The sequence below is a fragment of the Cornus florida genome, unplaced genomic scaffold, assembly GCF_030987335.1.
Source record: "Cornus florida cultivar Cherokee Brave unplaced genomic scaffold, ASM3098733v1 CherokeeBrave_3.0.0_Hap2_Chr11, whole genome shotgun sequence".
In the NCBI taxonomy this organism is placed as follows: Eukaryota; Viridiplantae; Streptophyta; class Magnoliopsida; order Cornales; family Cornaceae; genus Cornus; species Cornus florida.
The window spans coordinates 28,346,392-28,369,637 of NW_026775581.1; the positions used below are offsets into that span (position 1 = coordinate 28,346,392).

Sequence of the window (23,246 nt, forward strand, 5' to 3'; positions counted from 1 at the left end):
ATTAAGTGTATACTTGAGTAGATATGCTTGGACGTTGTATAACTTGTTTTAATATGGTTTAGTATACTTGAAAATGTATGCTTGAATGTCGTATAACATGTTTTGACCTTGTTTAGTATACTTAAGCATGTATACTTGTGTGTCGTAGTTCATTCCAATTGTATGAGTAGCTTAGGATGATCCCTGAGTCTCACTTTGACATAGACGTTAGGTGGCATGACCCTTTTGAATTGTTTCAAGTTAATATAAAAATCTCTAAAGGAATCGAGTCTATGCATGCTCATTCCCTACGAGTAAACTTGTTTACTCACCCCGAAGTTACTGGGGGTTTTGTTCAGGTATGAAGACTTGGTTCGTGATGTTCATCATTGCTTGGATGATTATAGACTTGAAGGCTTTAATTCTTGTAAAGGTTGGCTTAAGACGCCACTTGTACCCTTAATTGTCAAAATGTGTATATTTGATTTTAAACATGTATTGTGTACATGAGTACACTCTTTACAATGTAATTGACATGTATGAGATAAGGCCAGAGGCCAATGACATGTGATTTGTATCCTATGTAACTTTTGACTTCATAAATATTATGAAAATATTGAAAAATGCCAAGTTATTGTTTCACTATGTTTGCATCAGGTGTGGGAATTCCATTTTCATTCTTTCATATAGTCTTATTAATCATGTATGAAGTGTCGCCAAGGGCCAAACGGTAATTTGAAGTCATTTTATAATTTTGGGCTTCAAAATTTCCATTTCAAGTTCATTTCAGTCTTTTTGGCCGTCGGGGGATCGGATTTTGACTCGGCCATTTTCGGGAGCCATGGACCATTCCCGCGCACCTAAAATCACTATTTACATTTACGTGAATGATCGTTTTCATGAAAAACCCTTTCGTTTGTGTTTTGAGCCTCTTGTGGACTCGTATCACACTTTTTTTTGAAAAATCTTGTTCAAGGGCATTTTGGGGATTTCCTTGGGAAATAAATTCCTTTCTTGACTCCGTCACATAGAAAATGTGATTTTAAGGGGAGTTTTTTCACGACATTTTTCCAAAAAATGTCATCTTGACCTCGAAAACCGCGTTCCAAACTCAATTTTCTGTAATTTCACTATTTTTGCTGCATTTTTCTGTGTTCTGGTCAAGTTAAACCGGTTCAAGAATGTTGAACCGGTTCAAGTCCTCCAGAAAATTCAGTTTTGGACTTCTGACTTCAATATGACATAACTTCTTTGTTTCAACTTGGAATTGGTTCGTTCTTGAGTCTAAACTGACCGCGTCAAAATAATCTTTCCAATGGTACCAATTTTAGTTTTAGATTCTTTTCCTAGCTTAAGATATTCTCATTTTAGTGAGAGGGTGTCGGATTTGGTTCGAACCGGGATAGGGTTCATCTGGGATTTCTCTTCCTTTAGCCTTGGGACTTCATGTGAAGTTACCAAATGATGTTTTTGGATGTTTTTGATCTCATTTGACTTATTGGAAGTCAAATTCCTTCCTCTTAGGGTAAAATGATCATTTTACCCTTGGTCCTTCTTTCGGTAGGGTTTTGATACCCTTATCTTCGTTTTGCTTCCGTTGAGCCTCAAAACTCTTTGAAAGTCCATTCTTGTGTCCTAGGGATAACGTACATCTCTTTGGACTTGTTTTTGTTTTGCTTCCGCATTCTGGATCCGCTTTGGGTCATCACAGGACACACTGGGTTGAAAAATCCAGGGTCGTTACATAAAACCCGTACTTAGAAAAGGAAAATCAACGGAAAAATAAAATCCGCAAAAATGGGAAAAAGAACCGGTCATTACACTAGAAAGAAAGGAGTGGTATTATGAGTTCTCGGGAACGAGGTATAAGTACAGGTACTTCTTTCGGGAGTTAGGGAAAGAGGAGGTACTGAGGTACTTCATTATTTTCTTAGAGTAACGGATGGCATATGCTGCTCCTACTGTTGATGCGTCTTCAAAGTCCTCTAGGATGAGTGTGGTATGTTATCATTGTAGGCAACCAGGACAACACAAGGCTAAGTGTCCACTTGATAAATCAAGCTCCGGAGTTTGCTTTCGGTGTGGTTAACCGTGCCATATGAAAATGGACTGTCCATAGAGGAGATGAAGCATTATTGTGATTGATTTTTGATGTAACGGGGGGTTACCTGTGACTGTGATATAACGGGGGACACCTGTGAGTCGTGTTTTGTTGAAACGGGGGACACCTATGAGTCGTGTCATGTTATAACGGGGGACACCCGTGAGTCGTGTTGTGTTGTAATGAGGGACACCTGTGAGTCGTGTCGTATTGTTATCTGTGAGTTGTATCGTATTATTATCTGTGTGTGTTGTGTCGTAATGGGGGATACCTATGAGTTTAGTGTTGTAACGGGGAATACTTGTGAGTTTTGTGACGGGGGGTTACATGTGATTGTGTTGTGTAACTGGGGATGCCTGTAAGATTAGGTGTGATAGGAGATGCTTGTACACTATTGTTCTGGTTGTAACGGGGGCTACCCGTGAGTTTTGTGCAGTATCTCGTTTATCTGTGCCAAGATGGTCGACAAGTCTGGTAGTGTGGTTCTGGATTTGGGTGATGCTGATGATGGTTAGTGTGTGAGCCCTTGGGGCAAGTTCTAGTTTGAGATTTTTTGGATGGATTTCATGTTGTAATGTTATACCGGTTGTGACCATTAAGTATTAAGGTAATGATGTATTTGTATGACTATGTGTGTATTCGCAAACAATTTTATAATATAACAATCTATATTCTATGAGCAGTTGAGCTCCTACGCGTTGGTTTTATTAATAGATTGATGACATAGGGGTTTTCAGCCATGTTTCACTAAAGGTTATTGATGTGGTTGTTTAGCGTTACGTAATTGTTACTATGAATGAGAGGTCTAGATTATCGCTTGTAAGGTTCTTCTTTGGGTAAGATATGATGCAATGTCCTAGGATTCGTTGTCTAGCCCCTAACGTTTCTAGAAGGGGCACTGTTCTATATTACGTATGGATAATAGATGTGTGAGTTACAGATTGAGTTATTTCACCTCCATATAGTTCCTCTTTCTTGGCATTTCGTATGCGAGGCATCGATAAGTGCATGTTCAGTTTTGTTGCAGAAGAGGGACATGATTTTCCTTCTTCTTGATTCAGTCCTAGCAAGGACTTTATTGCTTGTGAGTTTCGTATCTCCACATAGAAGTTGTGCGTGTCAGTGGACGGAAGGATTTTTATAAAGCCCCCTCTTTTGTTGGGGAACCATGTAGAGTTTGATTTGGGTTGTTCGACTTGCCTTCATGGGATGAGGTGAAGTCCTTAGTTTTGTGGGACTCGTTCTAAGAGGTTATAATCGATACGGCGTAAAACGCGACTTGTTAACCGTTACGTATGTTTTCTTATACTCTTGGTGTTAGTGGTGGTATCTAGTAGCTGTGATGCGACTCATGTGTTGGGAATGGTTAGACCGTGCGTCTAGAGTTAGACATAGAGATTAACGTGTGTGTATACTTGAGGATTAGACCTGAGGACAAGAACGATATTGGTGTTAAGGTTGAATCGACGATGAGAATGGCCTGGCCAACCATTTTTCTGAGTTAGTCTTTCCTTAACATAATGTTGGGTCAAAGGTCAACGATCATTAATTTTAATAGGATTAGTGACCGTCAGAGTTCGGTAGTTGTGCGTTGCGTACGTGTGGTTATATGATCCCATTTTAGAGTGAGTCTCACTTGGGATTGATGGTGTTCCTTGTGCGTGTTTAGGTGACTTGTCATGGATGGTGGTGTACTTGGTATGAGACTATGTGTCCTAGGAGTTTCAATTGTTGGATCAGTTGACCCTTGAGCTATGCTGAGGGGTTATTTTCTCGGGTACCTAATGGTACATTTGACAAGTTGGATGACCTTCTCGGTCACCGTTGTGGGTGTTCACTTATGTTATAGCTGTTGAGGACAATAGTTATAGGAGATGGTTTAAGGTTATCCTTAGGATCACGAGTTAAGTTCGCATGTTGGTCTATTGGACGGTTTTGTAACCATTATTCTTGTGAGCCTTAGGGTGTTTGGCGCAGATTAGGTGAGGCGCTGCTGGTTGAGCTTACTTCGTATGGGATCCAACAATTTCGTAGTAGGATGTCTCGTGTGGATCACATTAATGCCGATTTTAAGTTTCGGATAAGTTTTGACCTTAGTTGAGTGTTTTTCCCTTGATCTCACGTGCGGGAGTAAATGGTTGAGTATCGTGGTGACTTGGATTGAAGGATTCTATTCCTGATGCGTGTATTCGTGTGGGTTAACTGAAGTCGTCATTTGCGGATTTAGTTTCAACTAGTGGTATGTTCTGCTTAGAAGGATGATGACCCTAATGGTTCTCAGTGGCTAGGACTCGGTGGAGTCACGGAGTTTGGTTGAGGGCTTGTGCCTTGTGTTCTTAGTGTGTGGCGGTAGAGAGTTTTGTCCGGCACGGGGTGTGCCTTTACGTCCAGTTAGTTGTTGTGGGAGATGAGATTGTGTGTAACTGTGGTCACTATTCGGTCGATGTTCCGTTAGGTCACAAGCACAGTGTTGTGAGTGACATGTGACATGTGACATGTGACATGGGACATGGGATTCTTCGTGTTGAGATTTTTGGTGTACCATGTTGCGAGGGGTACTCGGAGATGTACTCAGTTTTTGTATCCTTTCATCCTTTGCTTGTGAGGTGGGTTGATTTCGGGGATGAAATCTTTAAAAGTTGGGGAGATTGTAATGTTTCTGATCCTATTTTCCAATTTCGGGAATTTTTTTATTTTTCGGGATTATTTTTTATCGCCCCGTTTTACGTGCCGGACATCGTGGGGTGTGCCGTGTGAGTCCTGAGAGTTGTTTGGGGTATTTCTTTAAGTCTAAAACTTTTAGAAATGCATTGTTGGCCATTTCGACATTTTTCAAATTTTCAGGCCGGGAGGTTCTGGGTGGGACCTGCTCCCGAATTTTTTGTGCACGGGGTTATTTTTTTGACATTATGGCACTTTATATATTATTATTTGGTGTACATTGTGACGGCCCAAGTTTTTGTAAACCCGGTGCGTCAGTGATGACCAAAAGATGACCTGATAATGGATCCGAAATGTTGAAACGAAAGGTGAAACAACGGTCTCTAGAGATACAATACGTCTCTAAGATACCAATGTGACCCTCAATGAGGTCACGGAACCCAAAGGAAACAAATGCAGAAGTGTCGTTTCAAAAACGGACAAAAAGAACCTATGGGCAAAATGGTCATTTCGCAAAAAGCGGATTCAGGTGCTATCAAGCACACCGCTGGAAAAACAATGACAAACTAGTCAAGTTAAAAAAAAAGTTTACTCAATTTGGAGTCTGGACGGGGGAGAAAGGTCAAAAACAAAAATGATGTCGTGGCGACCCGACGAGGACAACCCGACGAGGACAACCCACCACTGCTGCAACTGAGAGTAAAAACGGGCATCTAAACGGACTTTTTTGGAAAAAACTCAAAGAAGAAACCCCCCCTAAAATAAAGTTTCCTACCCTAACATTGGACGGAAACAAAAAAAATGCATTGTAAAATACCCAGAATGCCCCCAAGAAAATCAAGTCAAGAGGAAAAAAACTAATCCGAGCTACTGCCCAAGTTTTGGAAATAGGGCTTCGGGAGGTTTTTAAATTTCCTAAATTAAAAAAGCAATCTTAAAATGCACCCACAAGACCTCCGGAATTTTCGGATCGGTCGTGACGATTTTCAAAAAAAAGTCGATGAATAGTACCAACTACATTTGTACTAAAAAATTGCAAAACCTGGCAACAAGGATTTTTCGGAAAAATATTGATTTTTGAGGGCCAAGATGATATTTTCTGGAAAAACACAAAGAAGAAACCCCCCTCAAAATTGAGTTTTCTATGTAACTCGGTAGGAAAACTGAAAAAAACGCATTGTGAAATATCCAAAATGCCCCTAGAACAGAATAGGATAAAACTCCCTAAAAATGCTACTTAGAGTTTTTATTTCATCAAGGAATGTATTGTTTGCCAAAGTGAGCATGCAAGTGTATGTAATATAATAAAATAGATGTGCTACAATGGCCTATGGCCTCATTACAATACATTTACAACATTTGACATGTCAAACCTCCAAGTTAGAAAAATTACATTTCATAGACAAATCATGAACATGCTAACACTTGCATGTGAACAAGAATGCTTCTAAAGAAGCTCAACTCAGCAAATCACCCAAGCAATTTCAATCTCCAATCTTGTATCCTGTACCTGAAATATGCCCCAGTATCGTAGGGGGGAGTAACATAAAGCTACTCGTAGGAAATGAGCATGCATCGACCTACGTTTTACAAGTGTACATGATTTAATCATTGTGGTTCATTTCACCTAACGTCTATGTCAAAGGTGAGACTCAGGGAGCATCCTAGCTACCTAAGATCATTTCTAGCATAAAACACATCCTTTATGCAATTTCAACAACACAAGAGCATGCTACACATAGCAACAAGATATAACATGCTTACACAAAGCAACTAGTTAGAAATATGCTTACACAAAACAACTAGATAGAAATATGCTTACACAAAGCAACTAGATATAGATTCTCAAAGTTATCAACTTGAAATCTAAATGCTAAATCAACTAAATATAGCAATTTAGTATGGATGTACTTAACAATATCAAATCGCCAATAGCCAAAACCACAGTCACAATATAACCATGATTGATAACTTGGAATTGAATGCGAAAACAAATAGTGAAAGACTTGGACATCAGTCAGATGAGACCGATACAGGGCTAATTTGGAGGTACTAACCCCTAGGTAGCCTACCCAACGCGCGAACTTTTCTGGGCTAATTTAGAGCTACTAACCTCAAGGCAGCCTACCCAACGCGCGAACTTTTGACTTAGAGGACTCTTGTCCCCGTACTAGAGCCAAACCCTAGCCATCATGCAATGTCCCAAGTGGTTCCAAAATAAATAGATAAGTTTACAACTTATATACGTATTAAATAGTACACGAAACTACCTTCATGCACAAGTAAGCTAAAACCACATAACACATGCTCTAAATCCACAACTACTATAGGATGACAATGTCGAATCTTCAGAGCGCGATTCGTTACACGTTATAACAATATAATCCAATATTGAAACATAACTCATAAATCCATTATAAGTCAAAAGTCATGCTTTAAACATACTATCAATGTCAAATACATGAGTTAATCAATAATACAATAGAAACGGAATTTAATCAATAAACTAATTAAATTCCCTAGGTTTCAAATCTCAATCAAATGACTTCCAATTAATACATGATAAACAATATAACATGGTCATTACATACACCACATCAAAACTCCATTAGGCCATAAGAACAATAAAGTGGAATTTAATTAAATCATAATAATCAAATCCCTAACTTCTAAAACAACATCAAATGGTTCCAAATTAACATATGCTAGAACATAAGTCATAGTTATCACAAATATCAAGTTAAACACTTAATTAGGCCAATGGAACCCTTAATTAGATTTTAATTAATCATTTTAATTAAAATCTCTAGATTTTCATACTTGTCCAAATGCTCTCAAATTAAGGTATGTTAAACAACATGCCAAGACATAATTTAAAACCATATCACAAGTCAATTTTATGCTAGGTACGGCCATGGGATTTAATCTTTCACAAAAGATAAATCTTAAATAAAATATGCAATTCTTATTCAATTAATCACAATTTAATATATGTTAACAAACATATTAAAACATGATTTTCTAGCATGCCACAATTCCATTCTAAGTTATACACATCCTTGTGAATTAAATTTCATACAAAGCAATAATTAATACTAATTTTCTAAAATCGATACAAGGCATGCAATTAAGTTGTATATTCACGCTAAACACTCAATACAACAAACACAAAAGCCTAGAGCATCCCCTACCTCAATTTGAGATGAAAATCTCAAAAGCCACCAAATGGAAACCGCTCCGAATCTGACGAAACTTCTAGGTTTTATCGGGGACTACACCGTGCACATAACCCCCAAAGAAGCCCCATCAAAATTACAACTTGACTTCAAATCCAAACTCAAAGAATGGTTAGAAATGGGTTCTAATATGGGTGAAAGAAGCGTGTAGTCAATACGAACACTAAATGCAAAGGCCTTCTATGTTCTGACGAAGGAATGAAGCTCAAAAGAGGAGAGAGAAGGTGGCAGCCTCCCTTGGGCTGCCATGGAAGCTTCAGGTCGTGCAAGAGAGTGGGGAAGATGAAAAAATAAAATATCTCACCCCCCATTTATAGAAATCTCAAAAAGTGCCCCGAACGGGCCTTGCCGGGTCTGAAAAAGTGAAATTTGAGCAGATGCACTCAAATGATAAAACTCTATGAACAAAAAAGATTCAAAATGAGAAAATATGAATAACAGAAGAAACGGCGTCAAAAACTGAGTCCCGAGCAGAAAGTTATGCCCCAAACAAGTTTAGCACAAACTGGGGCCAGAAATCCTAAAACTGGAAAACATCAACCAGGAGGAAATTTCAAGAGTACACAACTTGACGAAATGTGAAAATGAATCCCGTATGAGGATCCAGGATCAAAACAAGACATTTTGCAATAACTTTCATTAATTGCACAATGGCCCCTCCAAAAAGTGAAAACTACACTAATGGTCCAGAATGAAAATATCTTCCAAAAATATTTTCCTAAAAACCCTAAAATAAAGTATCTTCAAAAGATATTTACGAAAAATACCCCAAAAAAAGAAAATAATTTCAAAGAATTTTGCATCCATGCCCCTATGGACACCGAGAGCAACCAGAGTACTTTTTTGCAAAATTAAAGATACGTATTTCGTGGAAACCACTCAAGATGGAGATACATGAAGTCAAAAACCAACTTCAAACACAAGATGTGTGGTTATGCCAACAAAGTATCAAACGGGGAAAAGACAAAATAGGGAAAAGGACGAAATAGGGAAAAAGATAAAAAGTGAATAGTGTTGAAAAACGAAAAATGTGAAAACGACTCAGTCCTCAAAGGAAGTTGTCAATCCACAGAAAAGAGTCTCGAAAATCACTTCAGAGCACTCGAGATGACACTAAGCGACGAGGAACTGAACTCAGAAAGGAAAGACAACGGAAAAAAAATTTCCGTGAAAATCCGGGTCATTACATACATTTATGTGGGTAGGTGCTTAGAAGTGTAATTGTAGCATGTATGTATATATATACACATATATATATTGATAAAGGGACAAAAAATATTTTTTTTTTTTGTCATATGGACCCACCCATTGACCAAGACTTATGTTATATAGACAAAAGGCATCCAAATTCTGCATTTTCCTTCTTGTTCTGTCGAGTGTCACCTTCTCTCTTTAAAAATCTCTACTTTCAAGCCTAGATTTATTCATTTCTAGTGGGAGTTGATCTTTGCTATTAAAGGCAAAGTTGTAGAGTTTGATGAGAGCTTTGATTTGATCGAAGCAAAGTTCGAATTAAAGGCACATTGGGATCTTGAGTTTTGGGGCTTTTAGGAGCTTTGGCTAGATTTGTTGAGGTAAGGGTTTCTAAACCGTGATTCCTTGGGTTTTCGTGAGTTAATCTCTTATTTGGTGTCATAATATACTAAAGTTATGATTTGTAAAGCATAACATCTATGTCATATGTGGTGAAATGTGTTGAATGCCATGGTTATGTGAATTGTGAAGATGTGTATTTAATGTGTGTTGTGCTATGAGCTTTTTGTTTAAAATGCCATGTTTAATGTTTGATTGATTGAAAAATTGTCATATATATTTCTCCTCAAAGCATGCTATATAATTGAGGTTGTAAAGTGTGAATTTTCATGGCATCATGAGGCATGTTGTGTTTATGCATTGGCATTAGGTAAGAAAGAGGGGAATTGATTTCTTGGAAAGGAAAGTAATTTACTTTGGGTAAAGGTTTTGGAAATGGGTAGTGACATCTCATTTCATGGGCATTGCATAGCATTGGACTTGTTGCGCTTGGATTGTATGTGGATGAGTGATGAGCGCAGAAAAGTGCGTATTTAAACCCCTTAAGCTTAAGTATTCTAGAACCTTTATCTATCTTATTTTCTCGTTTTGTATTGATTTCATGTTATTTCCATTTTCAGGTACTTATCCCCAAAATAAGCTAACTCAGCCAAATAAGAGCGTAATTGAAGTAATTCTGGGATGAATCAAATAAATGAGTAAAGTAGAGCAAAAGGAAGCAAATGGTGGAATTTTAGCAACTTCGATCGATCTTAAGAAAAGTTCGATCAATCCAATTTTCATCGATCTCAGCACTCCAAGATAGATCCAGGCCATGATGTCACCTTCAGAGATCCCACAAGTTCGATCGATCCAACATCATTCTCTAATTGATTGAACTTTCTTGTCCTTATCCACATGCCAGATCTTATCCAGCTATACCACCCTAGCAACCACTTTTGTCCTTTTTCTCAAAAATATCTTCAAAATATCTCAGATTTGTTTTTATCCAAAAAGGCGCCGCCATTGAGGATCGATCCAACTTCAATTCGATAGATCTCAGCCATGTTCGATCGATTTCACCTCAAGTTCGATCGATCGAACTTCCCAAATCCTGAGAAAAATCCAAATTCCAGCTCATTAACAGTTGTCTCATATCCAATCATTAGAGGATTATTGGTGTACGACCCCAGCTCATTTGGGATGATTTTTGACCTACCTATATAAGGAATATGAGCCACTTTTAGTGAAGAAGGAAAAGGAGAGGAGGAGGCTAGAGACACCATTGGAGACTCTTCATCAACCAAGGAGCAGATTTCTTCCATGGAGCTTGCCCTTGAGGGTTGAAGGACATCATCCATGAGTGGCTAGACATCCTCTTGGGGCTAGAGTTAGCCCTAAGCATGCTTTCTACTTCTTCATTTATGTATTTTTGAGGGGATTTGTATTGTCATTCATGTCTTGACACTTATATATATATAGATCTTGTTTATTCAATGATTTATGTGGTTTAATGTTTCCAATTGATCATTTCATTCTATCCATATGTCTATGTATGCTATAATAGATGTTCATGTGTTTGTCTCTATTTATTGTGTTATTGATGCATGTCTATGTGTATTGATGCTATAGATCCAGAGATTGTCAAGACATAGTGTTTAATGGCATGTTCTTGTGGTTTATTTGATGGTTCATACTCATTTCTTGATGGATTTTACGTCTCCCTTAGTTTAATTTGTTTAATTGCATGTCATTAGCTTAGTTGTAGTGTAGTTGTTAAATAGAAGGACAATCCATGCTTCTTGTTGATATTCCATACTTATGAAAGCAAGTAACATATATTTCTAACCTTGTGATGTGTTTGGATTGTGAGCTTAAAGAAATGATTAATGGCTTAATTTGATATGTTATGCTATCCATCATGTTGTTTAGACAATATATGCTTAATTTGTCATCCATGCATGTTGAAACAACCACACACACACATTTTGTTGCAATACATGTTCTTCCCCTCATCAATCATTCATTAAAGGTGTAGAAAAGCTATGCTTAGTGGTGATCTCTAAACCCCAAGATCTCTCTTTCTCTTTTATTCTCCTTATTGCATTATTGTTTACTTTAGTTTAATTTGCATCTAGTTTAATTCAACCAACCAACCACCATTTTGATCACTCGACCTACTAACCCTAATCTTGATTCCTCAACCTAGTACGACCCTCAATCCCTTGGGACGATCCCTTCTCACTCATACTACATAGTATAGGTGTTAAGCGGTTTATAAATTTAAATTATGGTGCCCACTTAACACTAATTTCCAAACTCAAAGTTTTGTGCATTATTTTGTGCACACGCTCGGGAAGACAGCAATGAGTATATTGATTAATTTTAATTTCCCAAACGAATATGATCCCTCTCTTTATGCGCTATTCTTTGTTTGGATTCATGGGGTCATTAAGGAGTGCGTTTTAGGCACTTCCTACTGAGCCGTTGTACTAACCTCATCATTATCATTTTTTCTGGACTCGGAAAAGGCGGAGTGGACAATTCATCTTAACCATTGTGGGCCATTTAGGAAGTGACATTTGACGTCATTATAGTTCCCATTATTTGTAGTATTTTGAGTTCAATAATGTTGTAATTTTATTCATTCTAATGAAAATGTAAATTTTATTATTTGGGGATGTAATTGGTAGCGATGGTATTAAATCTCTATATTGTAATTTTTACGAAGTATTGTTCTAATGTTGTAATAATATTCACAATAATTCTATTTGGGTATATAAGCATGTTAACGTGGTTTTGTTTTATTTGGGATATTTTAACGTGAGTGTTTGTATATATATACACACACACACACACACACACACACACATACATATACGTACAATAGAATTTCAGTGACACTTTAATAGTGTATTGGTGGTGGTTTTAGTGATTGTGAATTTGGTGGTGAGTGGAATTGTCTGGCTAAAAGGAAGTTGGATAAATACGTGACTGGCGAGAACCAGTCAACGTGCCGGTATCTTTTATTGTTTTGGGCAGTGAGCATTTTCACTGTGGATGACCCAAATAGGTCGACGTGAATTACTCACACATCGACCGATTGTGTCAAACCAGTCGACGTGTAATGTATCGGTTCCTGTTTTACGCTTTTATTTAGTTTTCCTATTTATTCTTTATCACCCATTTAAAGTTGTGAGTATTTATTATATGGCCCAATAAAATACATTAATTATACTTTAACCACGGGAATGACCCTATTACCCCCGGACTTTATCATAATCATTGGATGACCTTAGAAAATAACCGTTTTACCCATTTGGGTCTTAACCATCATAATTATATTTAAATAACCATTTTGCCCTTGTTGGGCTGTAAAGTATTAATTTAATGGGAAATGACCATAATAGCCTTGCATGACCTCGGGTTCGGGTAAGGACTAGGTTTGCGATTCGGACCCTAGGTTCGGGTTGTTACAAAATAATGCACGAAAAATAAATAAAATAACGAAAAATCTGAAAAAATCCAGAACATTACAATTTGGGGTTTAAAAGGACATCTTGGTTATTAAGTGGTTAAAAGGGCTTCTTGGTCATATATTATTTTAAAAGTTAGCACATGATAGGTACATGCTAGTGTCCAGTTGCTATTTGACGGAAACAAAAAGATTTGACGTGATATGATGGATTTTTAAAAGTAATGAAGTTGGATTTTTAGAAAGTAATGAAGTTTTTAGATATTTTTCTTAAGTATATGGGTTATATGGCTTATTTTGAATAGTATAAGAAGTTTTATGATTTAATCATGGATGTCAGTTTTGTCATTTCACATACCAGTTAATTATTTTGTAAGGAAATTGAGATAAAATGATCTATTTTGTTAATTCTGGAGTTATTTATTAGTATAGGGGATTATATTATGTGACCTTTTAAAATAATATAGACATTATTTTATGATGTTAACTAATAAAACTATACTAGCTAAGTCCAAATGGCAGCTTAATTTGATGAAATATGGTCAAAATAAGAAAAATATAAAATTTTGACTTATTATTTTACTTATTACAGTACAAATTAATCTTGATAAAAATATTCCCCAACATAATTTTTATATAATTTTCTTTCGAAGAGTTGTACAAAATTTTCAATATTTGTACACAATGTAATGAAAAAAGAGAAACTACTGACAACAATTATGATGACGTGGAACTCATGGACCCATGGTAGTTTTATTCTGTTTTAATCGGGTATTCCGTCCGTAAGCCCTGCCTCAAGTAACTAGGAGTGCAACTTGGGCGGGCTAGCCCAGCCTAACCCGAGTCCAACCCATAAATTTTAAAATCTGGACATATAAATTCATAATTCGGGTTTAAGTCGGGTTGAGTTTTTTCAAAACCCAACCTTATTCGGTTTGGGTTGGTTTCAACCCGAACCCAACCCGAAAGCCCAAATTAAACATTTCATTAAAAAAAAAAAAAAAAAATCCACGAGGAAGACGAGGGTCAGGCGGTTGAGGAGCTCTTTGACCGGAACGGTCACTTCTCCGACGTCTTTGTCGCCAAGGGTACGCTCACAACGGAGGTTGAAGACGAGGGTTAGGCGGTTCTGTTGGGCAGCCGACTCGTCTATGGTGAATTTCACGGGGAAGTTCCAGGTGGGGTTGTCGTCGCCGTCTTTGTCGACGATGGTTTTTAGCTTGGTGCTGTGGTCGCCGGCGATTGAAACGACGACGTACACGTCCATCTTGGTGATAAAGTTGACTTTCTTGAGGTCTTTTGCGGAGACAACCTTGATTTATAAGGTACGGTACTCTATATTGATCAGAAACGACAGATCGACGGAGAGAGATATACTAGAAGATATATACAGAGAGAGAAAGAGAGTTTTAGAGAGAGAGAGAGAGAGAGAGGCGGAAGTAGCAGAGAGGGATATGCCCAAATGCCAAACCCAACACTAGTCGTGGTTATTATTTACGAAGCAATTAAAGGTGAGGTCAACCCTTACAAGTTTGACCGTGTGGGTTAATGCAATGAGACGTAAACCATGGTTGGGTTAACTTGATTGGTGATTAATTACTAAGTTTTAACCATGGTTAAGGACTTCTAAGAATGTTTAATCCGAAGTTTCAACAATTCTAATGAATTTAGGTATTAGAAACCTAATAGTCTAGACTAGACGTTGTTATATATATATATATATAAATAAAAAATAAAAAAAATAAAAAATATATATATCAACCCGTGAATCCTGACCCGACCTGTCCGAATATATTTGGTCCGAATTATAACTCAACCTATATTTGGTGTAATTCGGGTTGGATCAACCCAACCCGATTCGAATTGAGATTGAGTTGGGGTTGGGCTGGGTTGGATAAGCCCAAGTTGCACCCCTACAAGTAACGCTAGGCAATTAAAAATAAAAAATTAAAAAATAATAATTTGCCACACCAAAACAAACGGAAGGAGGTCGCTTTTGCTCCCCCCCCTCTCTCTCTCTCTCTCTCTCTCTCTCCACACACACACACACACGCATATATGTATTGATTGCGTTGGGTCAGCGCCCAAGTCTTCGTCCATCTACTTCATGGTTTGAAGTCTCCATAAGTAAATTTGGGAGCTTTCAGTAGTCGACTCTTCTCATTGCATTGATAATCACTCATTTCATTTCTCTGCTGTTCAAGGAAGTCCCTCTCAATTGGTGCGGAAACATAGAGTTTCAGCAGTCGTAAGCGTGGGAATTCTGCTCAAAACAGGTTTGTTTATTTTTTCACTTCTCTTAATATATATATACATATATATATATATATCTCTATAATAATTTCCTTCATGTAACACTTTTTTTATTTTTTAAATAATAATAAAATTTTCCCTTTTATCTTTTCGTTTTCTCTGCTATGCCCAAGAAAAAAACTCTTCACTCTCTCTCAACAGTTGTAATTCGTTCCAGCTCAATGTTTAGTACGAGTATTCTGTAGTACTTAAGATATGATCACAGGTGGAGTAATGTGTAAGCAGTCTTATAGCTCACAATTGAAGCCATTACAATTAGTAACAAACAGAGCAATTTTGAGGGGCAAAACGACTATATGTCATTCATATATACCTTAAGGTCGAAAATTATGTTGAGGACTTATTTGAAACATTTTATATTTCATAATCAATATGTGACACCTTAAGAATTGATTCAGGAAACGTTAGGGTCAGTACTCTCTTCATAGTGCTCATTTAACCATGAATTTTACTCTTTTTTTGTTTTGTTTAAAACTTAATTTTCTCAATTTGTTATGTATTTAACCACAATTTCTACATAGAGCTAACTGTTGGAGTTCTGTCCAAATTAGTTGGATAGGGCATTAACCGGGGCTTGTTTGGTAGGCTTTTTGTTTTTGTTGAGTACTGTAGTTGTAGCAGTGAACAATGGATAAAACACATTTGGTAAAAATGTTTTGTGTGGTTTGGTGTTTTTACATGTTTCAGCACTGTAGCACCGGGTACTATAACAAAGAATTGTAATTTTTTTTTTGAAAAACTCTTAAATGACATTTTTAAACTAACCATTATATTTTTCAAACTTGCAACACTTTTTTACCAAACATATTTTATGTTTATTGCTTCCAAAAATCTTACAACAAATGGACGTTACCAAACATGCTTCAAAATTACTATTCAAAACACCATACAACAAAACACTTGTTTTTGTTTCGGGTTAAAACAAAAATGCAAAAACAAAAAACTTACCAAACGGACCCCTAGTATTTGTTCCACCGTTGATGTTGGTAGGGTAAAATGGATACAAATAAGACTTTTGGTAGTGTTTGCACGAATTGATTGAAACTCACACATGAACTCGTTATAAAGGGGTTTTTGCACGCAAGGCCAGCACTCGCGAGGGCTCATACGATAAAAACCCTGCCAAGAGCATGTTCCTTCCCATACTCTGGTCCCTTAACTCTCCTATGGGAACAAGTGCCGGGCCTGACCTCTTCCTATAATGTATGTCTTTCTTAATATATATAACCAAGTGACAATAATTGGTTGAATGAGATAATTTACTGTTTTTAAAGCCGATAATAGATCACTAGGTCATAAGATTTTGAAGTTTATGCATTTATAAGGACACACTTAAAACATTCCATTTGTGAGATGTGGCATTAAATTTGTGAAACATGTCATTCAGGTTGTGGCTCATTGGGTTACAAGAACTCAAGTATTTATAATGTATGCAGTTAGTGTTAATCATCATCCAGTTGAAGATTTTTGGAATGATTGTTTCAGGCTACATTATAAATTTTTCATTGTAATTGCGAGTTAGTCGGATTTCAAGAAAAATGGTTTATATAGAATAAATTATACTACTATTACACAAATTATCAAAGTCCAAAATGAGAGATAAATAAATAAAAATCTAGATATTAAACTCAATCTATCAACCCCAAAACTAGATTGAAAAGTAATACAACTAATAGATCTGGAAATGAATAGATTCTTTTAGTAGTACAAAAATAAAATAGTATAGAGAAAATAAAAAGTAGAGAGACAAAGCTTTATCCCTAACTTGAGTAGAAAAAAGAATAGTAAAAGAGGAGGAGAAAAATTTTAACCCTAAGAACTTAATCTACCAAAAACTGAACGTATTAAGATGAGAAAAACTGATGATTTTTTCATTTTGGACTTTAAGCCTAAACAATATATTTTTTTTCTTTCAATTTTGAGTGTGGTCATATTTACAATTAGAGAAAAATATAAATTGATAAATAAAAAAAATGCGGGGGAAGCTGGCCCTACTGAATACCATGTGGCTCTGCCGTTGTTAGTCATAATATTTGTAACACGACAAAAGATTATCATTTTTAAATCATACATAGACATATATATTTAATTTTTATACACATCTAATTTATTATTTTTATTTTTTTATTATTATTATTTTTTTATACACATCTATATACATAAAACATATGCATTCATATCTATTATCTTGAGACTTGACCTTGCCATATCCATATCCTATAATTTTAAATTTAGTGTATCTCAAATTCCGTTCTTTGTCGTGTATGTGTCCCATATGCCCGGTTTTCTAACCACCAAGTAGAACCTACTTACTTAGAACATCCATTCCCCTCTCACTCAAATGCCCAAGCCGCATATGTCACAATCTGATAATATCTGAATCAATTTGAGGACGATACTTCTATTGAACCCATGACTGTGCTATCATGCAATGCTTATAAATCTTGCTACTTCAGTCCTTTCATCACAACAAGAGCACCCTTGAAACCCGAATGACTCCACCTTCAGCTTTGTAACTACACCCAATGGAATCTAGCGTACCCAGGGAAATCAAATTCTTCTCCATTTTCGGTACATGCCTGATGTCAGTCAATGTTCTCACTATGCCATCATACATCTTGATTCAAAGTGTACCTGTTAAGGCAAAATTACCCAAAACCAATGTCAATTTCTAGAACTTTAATGTTGTGGGAGATGACTAGAATTCTGAAAGTTCAAGATGACCCAAAATAAATGCCGACCTCTGAAACTTGCAGATCACCCAAAATTAATCATCTTTAAGGCATGTATTCATTTTCCTTAAAGTGTTATTTGACCCCACTCAATTGAGTTTGCTATCGGGTTCTGCAGCAAAACTCTCCGCTGATACACAAAATCTAAATTCCTATAGTTAGCAATCCTGAAGGAATTCCTCAAGCACTCGTTGAAACTATTATAATGATGTCTGGATAGGAAGGAGAGAACAAAACACGGGGATAGTAGAAATACAATATAGAAGAAAAATGAAAGCATTGTGTAAAAGCTTAAAATGAGATGAATCACTCATTTACAGCTCTAGTATTTATAGATAAAAAGAGCACATGCTTATATTAGAAGAAAGGAAACTAAATCAAATCTAAATCAAATCATAGCATATTTTATGGCATATTCTTTAACATAATCAAATCTTTGCTAATATGGTAAGTCATTCCATAAATTGTGGTTATCATATATGCTAACACTCTCTCTCAAGTTGGTGCGTGGATATCTGAAACGCCCAAGTTGGATAATGTTTTCTTAAACACAATCTTGTTGACGCCCTTTGTAAGAATGTCTTCAAGCTGCTGAGAACTTGTGACAAATGGAGTGTAAATTTGACCAGAGATGATCTTCTCTTGAATGAAGTGACGGTCCACCTTTATATGCTTAGTCTTTTCATGTTGGACGGGATTTACTGCTATGCTTATGGCAGACTTGTTGTCGCAATAGAGTGAGAATGGAAGTGACATTGGAAGGTACAAGTTTGTCATCAAGGTTTTCAGCCATATCAACTCACATACCCTAAGAGCCAAAGCCCTATACTTTGCCTCTGCATTAGATCGAGAGACAACATTCTACTTCATAGTGGAACAATAACCTGAAGTTGACCTCCTATCTGAAACTAATCCTACATAATCAGCATCTGTCTAAGCCTCAACACGTAAGTGACCATGATCGACTAACAAAATACCACGGCCCGGACACCCTTTTAAGTAGCGAAGGATTTGAATAGCTGCATTAAGGTGAGGGGTACGAGGAGAGTGCATGAATTGACTTACGACGCTTACGTCATAAGCAATGTCAGGTCGAGTCATGGATAAATAGATGAGCTTCCCTACAGGTCGTTGATATTGACCAACATCTGACAACAACTCCCCCTCAGAATCAGACAACTGATGATTCTATTCAATCGAAGTATCAGCAGGACGAGCGCCAAGTTGACTAGAAGTAGAAAGCAAGTCAAGAACATACTTGTGTTGAGATGAAAATGCTAGCCTTGGAGCGAGCCACCTTAATGCCCAAGAAGTACTGTAGGGGACCAAGATCCTTAATCTCAAACTGACGGCCAAGATAGCTCTTAACCTCAACAATTCCGGTAATATCATCTCCTGTAAGAACAATAGCATCGACATACACAATGAGAGCAACTATCTTACCACCTGAATGATGTAAAAACAAGGTATGATTAGCTGCGCTATGATGGAAACCAAACTTGAGCATGGCAGTGCCTAAGCAATCAGACTAAGCTCGAGGAGAGTGCTTGCGGCCATACAGAGAACGATGAAGAATGTCAGGTCGAGTCATGGATAAATAGATGAGCTTCCCTACAGGTCGTTGATACTGACCAACATCTGACAACAACTCCCCCTCAGAATCAGACAACTGATGATTCTATTCAATCGAAGTATCAGCAGGACGAGCGCCAAGTTGACTAGAAGTAGAAAGCAAGTCAAGAACATACTTGTGTTGAGAGATGAAAATACTAGCCTTGGAGCGAGCCAACTTAATGCCTAAGAAGTACCGTAGGGGACTTAGATCCTTAATCTCAAACTGACGGCCAAGATAGCTCTTAACCTCAACAATTCCGGTAATATCATCTCCTGTAAGAACAATAGCATCGACATACACAATGAGAGCAACTATCTTACCACCTGAATGATGTAAAAACAAGGTATGATTAGCTGCACTATGATGGAAACCAAACTTGAGCATGGCAGTGCCAAAGCAATCAGACTAAGCTTGAGGAGAGTGCTTGCGGCCATACAGAGAACGATGAAGACGACAGACCATTCTAGAATGAGCAGGAGAACGAAAGCCCCGAGGAGGACCATGTACACCTCCTCCACTATTGAGAAAGACATTTTTGACATCTAACTGAAATAGAGGCCAAGATTGATTGGTAGCAACGGAAAATAATACACGAATGGTATTCATTTTGGCAACATGGGCAAAAGTCTCCTGATAATCTATGCCATAAGTCTGAGCATAACCCTTGGCAACCAACCGGGCCTTGTAACGAGCAACTAACCCATCTGGATTATGCTTCACTGTAAACACCCAACGACAACCCACAACCTTTCGTCCAATAGGAAGCGGAACCATGTCCCAAGTCTGATTTTTCTCAAGTGCTTGTAGTTCTTTTGTCATAGCATCACGCTATTGAGGTTGTGCTAGTGCATCTGCAACACTAGAAGGAGGAAGAGGAACCGAGGCAACAAAAACAAGAAAACTCCGATAGGAGGGTGAGAGAGCACAATCAGAAACAAAATTATAAATAGGGTATGTACAAGAACGTGTACCCTTTCGAAGAGCAATGGGGCGATCATCAAGCGAAACAATAGCTTGAGAAGGCGGAGCTAGTGCAGAAGGAACAGGGCAGTCGATCGTGGGAGTAGAAGCTTGTACCTGTTGTCTTCGACTATAAGCTTGTGAAAAAGGAATAATTCCCCCTACTGGAGGGGTATCACGAGGAGGAATCATAGAAGACGAAATAGGTAACGATAGAGGAGTTAAAGACAAAAGAAGGTGATCATCAATTATATTAAATGGGAACCATTTACTTTGAGAACCAACTAAACCACTATAGTATGGTGTATATTGAAAGAAAGAAACATCCATGGATATAAACCGCCGATGACTGGGAGGATGGTAACCTTTTTGAGAGTGTGAATAACCCTAAAACACACACTTCAAAGCCTTGGGGTCAAGCTTTATACGAGTCTGCCCTAACTGCTGAACAAAGCACACACACCCGAAGACTCGCGGAGGAATAAAAAAAAGTGATGAATTGGGGTGTAAGATTGAGAGTGAGGCTGCAAAGTTAAGAACCCTAGAAGGAGTCCTATTAATGATGCAAATAGCTGTAAGAACTGCATCTCCCCAAAATGACTGGTGAACATTCATGCCAATGCAGATTGCTCTGGCTAAGTCAAGGATGTGGCGATTCTTTCTCTTAGAACGGCCATTCTGTTGAAGGGTTTTAACATTAGCCATCTGATGCTCAATCCCAAATTCTGTACATAACTGTTGTACCTCCTCATAAGTGTACTCCGTACCCTGGTTAGATCTGAATTTTCTAATGGTACGACCATATTGAGTCTGAACCATTGTCATAAAATTTTTAAAAATGGTGTACGCCTCATTTTTGGTTTTCACAAGATAAACCCATGTAACATGACTATGATCATTAATGAACAACATGAAATATCGAAACACACATCTGAATAAACAAGATCAAAAGGTGTTAAAACAGATTTATTACTACTAGCAGGATAATTGGAATGAACATGTTTAGCTATGTGACATGTCTCACAGGATAAATCTGACACTGCCATGTTACAAAATAAGGAAGGAAATAAATGTTTTAAATAACCGAAGAAATATGTCCTAAATGCATAAGCTGTGCTTTCTTAGATGAAATAGAATTAGAAAATGAAGCTGGATGTGCTTGAGGTGACAAAGGAGCATCCAACAGGTATGGACCATCCACTTCACGCCCACTGCCAATTGTCCATTTCGACACCAGATCCTGAAAATTACAATGGGAGGGAAAGAACATTACACTACAATTTAATTGTTTGGTAACGCTACTAACAGAAATAAGATTTGTAGTCAACTGTAGAACATAAAGTGTATCTAACAAAGTTAATGAAGGAGTAACTGATATGTGACCCTTCCCAACAATGGAAGATGGAGAGCCATCCGCAAGGCGTACTTTGCGATGGCTAGAGCAGATGCTATAAGATTGAAGAATGAGGATATACTAGTCATATTGTCTAAAGCACCAGAATCAATGATCCATGGTGTCGAAGATGTAGATACGCTATGTGCAAACACAATAGTACCCGAGTGGGCATAAGTGGAGGTTGGCTGAGATGATGTCTCCATTTGGTTGAAGAATTGTTTGAATTTGCCCAAATCAGCTTGAGTTAAGGTAACTGTGGCAGAAGATGTAGAGGCAGAGTTGTCACGAGTTGACAACGAAACTGGTTGTGTAACAGAATGTGCAGAGGATCGAGGCTGTTGTTTCTGTTGCGGTGGGCGTTCATGTAGAGCATAACAAAAAGATTTGATGTGACCAATTTTTCCGCAATGGTCACACCGTCCACGTTGTCGTCCTAGAGGACGGATGGTAGAGTTTTGAACTGACTGGGATGGTGTAGTTCCTGAAAGGTTGGGAACCGAACTGCCATAGCAGAACGATCAACAGAAGCAACACTTAATGGATGAGTCCGACGGCTCTCATCTGACAACATATAGGAGTATGCATTCTCAAGAGTAGGGAATGAAGATAAGCCCAATAAATGAATACGAGTATACTCAAACTCGTCGTTCAACTTGGCAAGATATTGAAACACTTGATTCTTCTCCACAATCCCTGCATATAAAACTGCATCATCTGGATCCTTCCAAGAGTGGAAGGAATCATAATATGACATCTCTTCCCAAATAGGATAAAGCTTGGTGATGTAACCTGAAACTGTCAAGTCACCTTGAGAAATCCTGGTGATATCTCGCCCCAACTGGAAAATCCGTGCATTATTCTGCCTTTGAGAATAAGTGCGTTGAGCTGAATCCCAAATTTGCTTAGCAGTCTTCATAAACATATGGCTAACGACTATGTTTGGTTGCATCGAATTGACTAGCCAAGGCATAACCATAACGTTATCTGCAAACCACTGTGGATATGCCTTGAAGTCAGATGGCTCTTTCTCAGAATTAGTAATATAGCAAATCTTTTCTTTTCCACCGATGAACATCTTGGCAAACTGTGCCCAAATCAAATAGTTGGAGCCATCCAACTTCACTATTGTGATTTGAAGTCTTGCATTTTCTGATGAGTTGGTGGGAAAAATGGCACCACTACCCACAGAACTTGAGCTAAGAGAATTAACAGTTGAGGATCTTGAATCTGCCATAATCTGTCACACGACAATAAAAAACTCCAAAA

The 23,246-nt window shown here is 37.6% G+C and overlaps 1 protein-coding gene across 4 annotated transcripts in view; it reads left to right on the forward strand.

Annotated features, from left to right (window-relative positions):
• The first annotated feature begins 15,004 nt into the window (after positions 1–15,004).
• The window catches only part of LOC132287084 (probable cyclic nucleotide-gated ion channel 20, chloroplastic), a 148,288-nt gene continuing 140,046 nt past the window's right edge, over positions 15,005–23,246 (forward strand). For 2 of the 4 annotated variants that reach the window (XM_059789577.1, XM_059789580.1), the window contains exon 1: positions 15,009–15,240. The gene's annotated coding sequence lies outside the window, so the exon portion shown is untranslated. Of the gene's footprint in view, positions 15,241–23,246 lie in introns of all 4 variants that reach the window. The other 2 variants (XM_059789579.1, XM_059789578.1) reach the window with 2 other exon arrangements.